The sequence below is a fragment of the Uranotaenia lowii genome, chromosome 3, assembly GCF_029784155.1.
Source record: "Uranotaenia lowii strain MFRU-FL chromosome 3, ASM2978415v1, whole genome shotgun sequence".
In the NCBI taxonomy this organism is placed as follows: Eukaryota; Metazoa; Arthropoda; class Insecta; order Diptera; family Culicidae; genus Uranotaenia; species Uranotaenia lowii.
This window is the reverse complement of record NC_073693.1, coordinates 98,453,886-98,464,654: the sequence shown is the minus strand read 5'-3', so window position 1 is coordinate 98,464,654 and position 10,769 is coordinate 98,453,886. Positions and strand designations below refer to the sequence as shown.

Here is a 10,769-nt window from a genome sequence, read left to right as displayed (position 1 = left end):
CTACACAAATTTAAGGCACAGAATAAAAATTCCGGCCAAAAATTTCAAACCCGGACCAGAATTCTCAAATCGAACTCTTTGGACCAGAAGTTCTTACAAGATTTTCGGCCTTCTTCTCATTTTCTGAATGGAAATTCATTTAAAAGGATACAAGGATTTTTTCTACCTACCTTATTTCATCCTTGAGACGCTTGACGATCGCTAGCGGGAACAATTCCCTCAGACAGATGATTTCCCTCGAGACCACCGAAAAGCATACTTACCTGGCATAGGGGTTACCGTGATCAGAAAGGCGGTTCCCCCAGGGCGAGACCCTTCCATTGCACCTCGGTTGGGTTGACCTCTGCGATTATCCCTCATGTGGATAACTCGTATGCGAAATTTTTGGTAGCCGGGACGTGCGTACGCGCACATCCCGATCTTTAAAATGAAAATTTAATTATGGTAGTACAGTGAAAATTTCGGTTTTCGGAATGATGTTATGATTATTATGTTTCAAACTTCTTTTAAAACAATTCTCATAGGCAGAGATGCTAACTGTTTTTAAGAAAAGTCTGGAAGATTTTGTAATTGAAAGTTTGTAATTCATGTCCAAACTTCAAATTTTTCAAATATCTGCTAGAAATGTCAAAAGTATAGAAGTCTAGAACTCTATAAAAAATTGCCTTACGAAAGTCAAGATCCTTACAAAATCTGTAACATTGACATTACTACTCAGGTTCAAAATCGGCGATGTAATAATTAAAGATTAAAGATGTAATAATGTAAAGATTTTAAAAAATACTCATGTGTAAAAACTTCTCAATGGGGAAGAGTTATTTGCCTCAAAACATGTCTAAATAAAACAAAATTTTAGAATGTTCATTGCTGCAATTCATATATGTATATTCTACTTCGAAAAACTCAATCCCAAACCGAATTTTTCAGTTTTTCACCAGTAAAAAAAAGTAATGTGCTCCACCTAAAGCTTGTATCATTTAATCGAGAATACATATGATTAAAAAAGCAAAACAGTAGTGACAAATTTTAATAACACCACATTTTAATTTATCGAGGCTAATTTTTCCCCCAAGTTAGTCACCTGATCTTCGAACTCAAACAAGTTTATGGGAAAGATATGAAATATGGATGTTATCAGAATCAAATTCAATACAATTCAATTCAATAATTGTTTGTCGACCCGCATATTCAAATATCATACACTGTATCTTTAATATTATTCTGTTCTGATTACATGTATATCAACTATTCGTGTAATCGTTCTAAAATCTTCTTATTTTTAAGATACTTTTCCATTTTCTATGCGTCTTTGCTAAAATGATAAAAAAATATTTTTGAATGATACGAGTAATAATCCTTAAAATTAACTCAGTATCGTGTCGTGTGTCTTCACTGTGCACTGTTCACTGTTTTTCCAAATTGTGAAAACTCCCGTTTTTTAATAATATATCAGCTTGAATGTAAGTTTTTACCAATTTTATTATAAATTAATTATTTCTCAATAGTTTGAAATATCTTTTTCAGGACTTAACATCCAAGGTGCATGGCAAACTGTGAACCTTGCGTGTGCAGATGCTCCGAAAGCAAAACACAGCAAATGGCAATTTTTTTTATTATTGGAACCCAGATACGATTCCCCAAGATCCACAGGAACTGAAACCAGGGCTCCTTCTACGGCTAGCGGAAGACGCTGGCCAGTTCGATACACATCATGCAGACCAAAGCTGGAACAGCGCTGATGCGGTAACCGAGAATGTTTGTGGTAACACAGAAAATTTCGATCAAATTAACACCGGAATCCGGATTCAACCTGTATCCGGCATCTATGAGTTTCCTTTAGAATGCCGATGCTCGGTGCGTCAGCCGTAAATATTAATTCAGTGCTTATTTCAGTTTTTCTTCTCCATCTCTTCATTTATTTATTTTTTATTCTTGAACAGCGCCGGAGTTTGTGACGAAAAATTTGGCAACTGCGGGCCGCTGCTGATTTGTCGACCAAAACTTAAATTTCAGAAATCCGCTACCACCAAATACCTCACAAGCCATGGAAACTTCTGGTAATACTATGTGGCCTGCGGCAAGGCCGGCCGATTACGTGAAAATCGATTCCACGGTTCCTGGGAGAGACAGGTGAGGATATAGGCGGCGAGATAGCCGTAGGCTAAGAAAATAGCTGTTCCTGTACCACCGAGCTCGGAACCGAGAGATTCTGAACCTGTCGAAGTAGTGAAACTTGCAATTCATCACTCCAGTATTTGGCGGCTCGAATGGATTTTAATGTATCCCAAAATTGTTAAGCCATAGATTTAACAGGATTTGAAAGTCAGTACAAGTTTAAATTCGATATAGACTAGATCAACACATCATGATACATCGCATGCGATAATGATAAGTGCAGATGAGCAATATTTTCCAATATCCTTTTAAAACCATTTAAATTGGTTACCGTTTTAAATTCCTTCTAGATAACAATCGTATGGGTGCTAAAACAATCGGATATGGAACCACACCGCTCATACTTATAAGCAAGACCTCCTGCTTATCAACTTGTGCCCTCACTTAATTGATAGGAGGACAAATACCTGCACGAGAGCTGCTTTTTGTCATTGAGGTTTGCCACCAGTAACAAGTTGGTTGTCTTCACCGGAAAGGACAATCCGTTGAATACCTGGCACACACCCAACGCTGCGAATATATTCCAGTCTAAGTTTCATCTGTACTTTTGTACTGAGTTGTAATATCTCAACTGATGATAAGTTCATCATTACCGATACCGGGCACAAAAAACCCACCGATTATAAAGTCATGTACTTAGGCAATCCTGCAGTAAGGTATTCTACCATTTATCAATCAAGCAAGCTTGGAATCAAGAAGGAGGAATTTTGTGCAAACCATCAAAATGTTATCGGCAATTGATACTAACTGTCACTTTGAGAGAAAAGCAGGAAAAATAGAGTGTAGCATTGAAAATCGTATGCCCTTAGATCGAGATCATTTAACAGAATCCATTCGCAACAAATATCTCTTAACTATATAGAATTTCTTTGAATTTAAAGGTAAATGCGATGTCGAATACTTATGGCCAGCAGTGTAAGGGTTTAAAATCAGCAGAAAAACAGCGTAAAAGCAGAGAGTACAGTAGCATATTTCAAAATTCTTTATAAAAATTCATTGACAAAATGTATAATGATTTCTTAATATCATATTTTGAACTAGAAAACCTCAGTATCAGAAATCAGATTTTCGGAAACCATATTACATAAGAATTAAGAATGCCAAACCAAAATATTTTAAGGATTAAAAATTTCAAAATCCAACTTTGATCTTACATGAAAAATCAAATTTAAAGTTTATTGTTTTTCGCATTGGAATCTAACAATGAATCAGATCCTCTTTAAAATGTGTAAACTGTCAGATTTAAAATTTTACTATTCAAAGTTGATGTGCAATTTGGATTTTATAGTAATATATTTAGTAAATGTTATGTATTTGTTGATTTGTTGTGATATAATGTTATAATAAACTACTTTAAAACACATTTTTATTTCAATAAATTTAATTCTAATAATTTGATCAAAACCACACGATATGTTGTATCGATATTTTTTTATGCGAAAATCATTGAGGGAAGATTCCACGTATGATACAACTCGCACAGAGCGAGTAGAAAAAAGCAAAAAAAAATGAATGGTTACTCTACTTAACGACCCGTTTGCTGTATCGTAAAGTGCGTCCAAAAGATTCCATTTCATGGAAAAATGATAAGCCTTATCTTACATTAATAATCCAAAACTATAAAAGTAATCTTTTGTGTGTCTCGGGAAGAAGATAATGAGAATAGTCATTGTATAGTACTGCTCCATGCTTATCAAGGAGCTGCTCATGATTGTTTTTTGAATGGCTTAAAAGAGCTTTAAATCATTAAAAGTAGTTTTTCAACACGGTATAAATATATAAGGTAGGCTACTAACACGAGTAAACAACTCGTTTGAATGTAAACAAGTGACGTCATTACTATCTGCCTATAGCATGCCAGGCAAAAAGTTTTGCGCGCGTAATTTAATGCTGCATACACCGAGGATCACTAGATGACGACACTATCGGGAAGATATCACCTTATTATATTGTACACCGTGGCTTTTCAATTAATCGAGTAAAGACATATTGTGTTGCAAATCACTGTTTTTCTTCTTTATGATTATAGATCGGGATGTGCGCGTACGCACGTCCCGGCTACCAAAAATTTCGCATACGAGTTATCCACATGAGGGATAATCGCAGAGGTCAACCCAGCCGAGGTGCAATGGAAGGGTCTCGCCCTGGGGGAACCGCCTTTCTGATCACGGTAACCCCTATGCCAGGTAAGTATGATTTCCGAAAATCTGGAGGGAGGTCCTCTATCCGAGGACATCTTTTTTGCTAGCGATCGTCAGATGTTTTAAGGATAAAAATAAGGTAGGTAGAAAAAAAATATCATCGTTTCGCATCCACTGAAAGAAGGAATCCCAGGTAATAAGATAGCGAGTTAGAGGTGAATCATCCAAACAGATGTAAATCCCATAAAAAGAAGAAAAGAACATTTCTGGTTCAGAATTCTGCATCAGAATTACGAAAATACTACTTCTACATTCTGATTCAGAATTCCGAAAGAGAATTCTGATTTTTATTTTAGGTCCAAGTTTCAAGTTACATTTCTCCTGTCACTGCTTTTGCAGAATTTTTTCCATACTCGCAAACTAACTCCCTCCCTCGCTAGTGGGGGTTAGGGTGGAATAACACACATGTAGATTCGATAAAACTTTTTCACTATTGACACATACCTTTCCTCTATGAAACAAAAAAAAACAAATCAATAATTGAATAGATAAGCTTGATGCAATGAAAAACATATTAAGTTAAATATTATAACTGTTTTATCGATTTCAAAAATATCATGGAATCGTGTATTAGTTGCTCCAACGGACTTTTCGTATTTGAAGTAATTGAACATACATAGATGTTCTGATGGCTTACCAATTAGATTTAATGTCATTCATGTCATTTTTAAACTGTTTCAAGTTTATATCAGAGCTGTTTTGACCCCAGGGTTGCTGGAAACCAGCTATCATAATTGCTGGAAATCGTTTTTTTTTTTTTCAAAAAACAACCCTAAATTTTTGGATTGTAAAATAGATTTTAAATTAGAATTTCAATATTAAACCCTCATGATAGTCATATTTATAAAAAGAAATACGTTTGTTCATTTTTCTAAGGTGACATTTATTTAACTTAATTTAATTTAACTGTCTTGGACATCATGCTCAATCTGAAATGAAAATCAAATATTTTAGGTTCTGTTACGAAATACTTCATCTCTTAATTAAAAAAAATATCTTGGATTTAGATGCTCCATCGCTGGAATATGGAAGGAAATGATATTCCATGTCACTACCGTTGCAAAAAGGACAAACAAACAAATACTTTTAGCGCGCAACGAAAAATAGCTAGAAAAAACAAAAATAAATTCGAGATCGATGGTTGGTTTTTCAGCAATGCAGAGATCAAGTGCTGAAAAAATCAGCGCGACGAAGAATGTTATCTGGTTTTCAGTAAAAGTTTGGATTGCTGGACATTTCCAGGCTTGTGAATTAGAAACGTTCATGAAATTTTGTATTAAGAGTTTACTAGACGTTATTATCCAAAATTCATAATGTATTCTAACCCTTTAAACTTCACCCTGTTTTTAAACTGCATCATGAAATTTTCCAGGTGATATGACAAATGACCAAATCTAATTTGTCCATCTGCTCTATTTTCAAACTAAGGTTGCCAAAGTATTTTCAGCAAGTATCCGAGCCGGACAAATCCGGGCTATTTTAAAATCTGGTTTGAACCGGCCATTTCATTTTAAAATTGTCAACCGATAATCCGGGTTAGCCGATGTTAGCTCTAAGATTTTTCCTCAACACAAGGCGAAATAGATTTTTCCGGAGAAGAAAATTCTCTTCAACAGCGGATGTGTTGCAATTCTTACTCTTGATTGCAGTGCGATTTATCTCTCTCCGCATATCTTGGGAGGAGCAGACGAAAAAAATTGGACTCTATCTCTATCTCTAGACAAGCCGATCTGAAGAGTTTTCTGCGGTGATATGACGAAGAGACGCATATCCATTTTTTTTCAATTTTGACTTTATGACGCTATTGTGTGCGTTTTCCTACGAGCTTTCAAATGCTTTCAACAAATCTAAAAAATATGAAACAGGTTTTTAAAAAATCGAGAAAAACGAACCGCTTAAAGTGCGATTTATACGCCGAAGTGACGCATACCCATGCGTTTTTGAAAGTGATACAGAACATTTTCAATAACCCTTATAATTTACAAACGACATTCCTCAGATTTGAAAAAAAAATCATATTTTATCATGACAATCTGTTTAAAATAAAATAGAGAAGCCCCCTCCCCCCTTCCTCAGAAAAAAGTCATCTACAAATCTGACAATATTTTTCTTCATTCCCGGTCTGATTAGCATTTGCATATACTGAATTTCAGTTTTCTAGGTCTTAAGGCTAAAACTAGGGCTGAGAGGGCAATCGAGGTCAAAACAACAAACTCACAAACAAACGGAAATTATTTTTTATGTGCCAAGAAATACATACTTTGTGAAGTTTCTCCGATAGCATCACTCAAATTTTCTTCCTCACTCGAAAACAACTGAACTGAAGAACGAAATTTGTTCCAATTGCACGATAAGACTACGGATAAATGTCACTCCGATGGAGAATCGTCAAATCAAAACAAACGTTTATACGCCGAACTGACGCATATCCATTTGAAGCAATTGTACAAATTTTACGCAAAATGAAGAGTTGTGTTTCAAGGGGCTGCATTTATCATCTATCTTTGCATAAATTCTACAGATCAAATTTTATGACAAGTCCCAGATCAAGGAATGAAGAGGAAAAAGAAAAAATCGCTTTTATTCGCTTAAAATATTTCAGATGATTTGAAACAACAGAAATAGTGAACAATCCAAACATTAAACTTAACAAAAGTGATAGAAAAGATGACAATATTTTTCCCTGAAAGTGAGACTAGCCAGTCTTGAAACGTTGGATTAAATAAAATATCATCTTAAAAATAAATGACTGAAGGGCCGACGGTAAAAAATATTACAATAATTGAAATTTTATGAAGATTTTACTCAACGTCAGTTATCGTGTTATCGTTTATCAGTGGAAGTAAAGTCTTTTTTTTTTGGCAAGAACATTTCAAGATTTTGAAATTTTATAGACAGATAGTATGTGTGAAGAAATTAAATATGGTGGGTAGAATTTTATTCACAAACATTTTCATCATATACATACCAAATTTTCGTTTACCAAAAGCCCAACTTCTATGAGGTGGTAGATTCAAATAGAGTTGAATCTATTTACCATAAGGCTGCCAAAATTTTTTCAGCAACCACCCAAGCCGGAAAAACCCGGGCTATTTTTTTCTGGGCCGGACTTTTCCCAAATTCTATATTGAATATCCTGGCAAAGCCGGATAAAACCGGGCAATCTGGAAACCTTTATTTACCACCACACATTAGTAGGCCAAGCGTGGTTCTTTCGCACTGCAAGATCCCGCTTGTGGAGCGAACCACACTTGGCCTACAAATGTGTGGTGGTAGATTCTACACTATCTGTATCTACCACTACACCCACAGAAGAGATTGCAAAAATCCAATGCCTATTTAGCAAATCCCTGTGCCGAAAATGCGCTGAAAAATTTACTACACCAAAGCTGATATGATTGGAAAAGAACTACTGATATAAAGGACGAAGCCCCCCAAGCAAAATGATGCAAGACCGCTACATTCAAGAGAAACAAAAAAAAAACGGTTTTTGAGTTTTGTGTTAAAATTCCAGACAAATGAACAAACAAACAGGTTTTTAAGTTTTTTATCCCATTGGATAATCAATCCCAAAATGAGAATTGAACTCACTGCAACAACTCATCATGACTTGCCAGTCCGATATCTTACCCATTGCATCATCTGAGTCGGTTAGAAAAGGAAAAGTTTATTTTCATAGTCTTTCTACCACTGCCACTGCCAAACTGTTTTCTATTGTCGGCTTTTTGCATAAAGCTTAGTTCTTTTAGAAATGGGAAACTTTCATTTACTAATAGCTCGTTAACTAGTAATCGGACAATCAAAATTTCGACAGCATGTTGCTGCCTGTGAGCAGTACTTTTAGACCTAATTTTTCCAAAATTTAGAATTTTCTCGTTTTTTGAGATTTTTACGATGTAAAAGAAAAAGAAAAAAATAATTTTGCACAGTTTTTTTCAAATTCCGTCATTATTATATTGATAGGTGACAAAAACGTTGATAACTCAAAGAATTACTATGTGTGAGTGGTGGAAAAGCATGCAAACACTGTCAAAAGTGTCCACAAAGTTATAATCAAGCATTGGAATGAAACACATGATCGGCAACTTCGGTGAAGGTCATCAGGAAAGTCGAGTCTCCTACCAGCATTTTAAAATTGGAATAAACGAAAAACTAAGTGTAGATCGCTGAAATCAGGGGTGTCAGGTGTCCTGATTTTTCAGGATTTGTCCTGATTTTCGAGAGGCCGTCCTGATTTTTCAAAAACGCTTTAAATGTCCTGATTTTTAACAATAGACCCTTAAAATGTCCTGATTTTTCCTGATTTTTAAAAAATATCTTAACTATAACTAAATTTATTGTTCAATGGTGAGAAAATCAAACAAACCTTTAATAAAATAGTTTAACCGATGATAATGTTTGGTTCAAATGATATTTAAATATTGTTTTTCGATATTAACTTCAGGCCATCCAACGTTCTTCTCGATTTAGTTGCATAACTTAAGGCGTCTTCAGCACCTGTATTTCGCCTATAGTTATGCAATTTAAGCAGAGCTGCATGTTATTTTCATCAATTTAGTGGTGTCCTGATAAATCCTGATTTTTTTCATCGCAGTGTCCTGATTTTGGTTAAAACCACCTGGCACCCCTGGCTGAAATATCCAAAAAAAAATTCTCCGATTAGCTATGGTTAGCTTACGATGAGTCATTCAAACTTAACTTCCAACAACAAATTTTTGCTTGTTTCAGACAGTGGTCGCTCAAGAAAAGCAATCAGGAATGGTTTCTAGCTAGAATGATGCTACCTCCGAGTGCTGTGATACGCACGTGGTAAAAGTACCCATTGAATTTATGTCGAAAATCAACACTAACTTGATACAAGAAGATATACCATGCCCCACCGGAGGCTACCGTTGCTATTCGTCACGTGGCTAATCGACGGTGATCGACATACTTGGTGATACATTTTGAACGTCGCTCCCTCAATCATTCCCGAACGTCTATCCTCGCATCATTGTTGATAATGCTCGTTATTGATAGACGATCATTAATGTTTCAAAAGGAAAAATCTGAATAAATACCAAAACCACATGTTCAAAAAGCTGTAGCACATGCTGGACAGTTCATTGCGGTTACCTAGTCATGAATTTGTCCTTCTAGACAAAACGAAAAATAAAAAAAAACATCTGATAGCCTACATAGATCGCTCAGAACTGATACATATCAGTTATGATCCTAAAGGTTGAAAGTCGTTAGGGGAAGGAAATCAGCATCGAGAAGTTTGTTGCTGATAGTCTGCGTCCTTTTTTACCTCATCATGTATCGCAAAAGTGTTTCAAATACAGAAGCGTCGTTGTCATGCATGATTGTTTGTATGATTTGGTTGAAGAAGGAAAATTTGACTGCTTTGATTTTTTGGCTCTGAATGTAGTCAAGCATGGCTCAGTGAAAATGATTGATTTTCGGAAGCATGGTTTCAGAGCTCGTAAGCTACAAGCAGCTTCCGGACAGGAGCTTTATACGACAAAAGGAAAAGGTAGCAGATATTTTCAAGCACATGAAACTGTCAAAGTTCGCTAAGGACGAGCAGCAGTTCAAGGCAAACTTGCTTTCTGCGGCGAAGAAGTTGGACAAGATGGCTGTACAAAATCTGATGGCAGGGGTTAAGCGCAAGGCCCAGCAATTCGGATTTGGAAAAGCGGAAGTCTAACTGAATATTTTTCCTGAATTTTATACTAATTTAACTTGAAAAAGAAATTTGATTAGATTTTTTAAATAAACGATTTCACCGATTTAGACGCGTCCCACCGATCCCTTGACCAAATTTTGACCGTATCACCCTTTATACCATGTCTGCTCGTGGCCAGGTCCCTTGCATATTCCAGAATGTATTTGTTGGTTGTTTTGTAGAAAATATAATGATTTGCCAAGATTCAGCTTCTGTGGAAAAAAAAAATTCAAAATGAAAATTTTGGTTTTCGCTGTTTTTAAAAGCCTAAAAAGAGTTATCCTGCATGTATGCTTCGCAACCAACAATCTATACCAGTGATTTTCAAAGTGGCCCCTACCGCCCCCTGAGGGGCGTTGAGAGCCTACAAGGGGGCGGTGAAAGAGCTCAGAACAGCCATTTTTGTTGTATTTCTATACAAATTTGTTCGAAAATACTTTTAGGGAGGCGGTGAGCTCTGAAACATTGAGACAGGGGGGCGGTGAGTGAAAAAAGTTTGAAAACCACTGATCTATACTAACTAATTATTCTTTAAGTTTTATCTCATGATGGTTTTACTTCGTTTTAGTCAGATTGTGCCAGCAGAAATTCAATTAAAATTGTTTTAAAGAGGCTCAAAAATGTTCATGTTTTGTTAATTTCGAAACAGCTGTTTCCACTAAATTGCCCTCAGTTTCTTTTTAAAA

At 35.7% G+C, this 10,769-nt stretch overlaps 2 non-coding genes across 2 annotated transcripts; one reads left to right on the top strand and one right to left on the bottom strand.

The window, feature by feature from the left end:
- Positions 1 to 255: 255 nt before the first annotated feature.
- Positions 256 to 419, top strand: LOC129758881 (U1 spliceosomal RNA). Its single transcript, XR_008740106.1, has one exon. It is a non-coding gene; the product is annotated as a U1 spliceosomal RNA (small nuclear RNA).
- A 3,786-nt stretch (positions 420 to 4,205) lies between these two features.
- On the bottom strand, positions 4,206 to 4,369 carry LOC129758844 (U1 spliceosomal RNA). The gene has a single exon (XR_008740085.1). It is a non-coding gene; the product is annotated as a U1 spliceosomal RNA (small nuclear RNA).
- Positions 4,370 to 10,769: the final 6,400 nt, after the last annotated feature.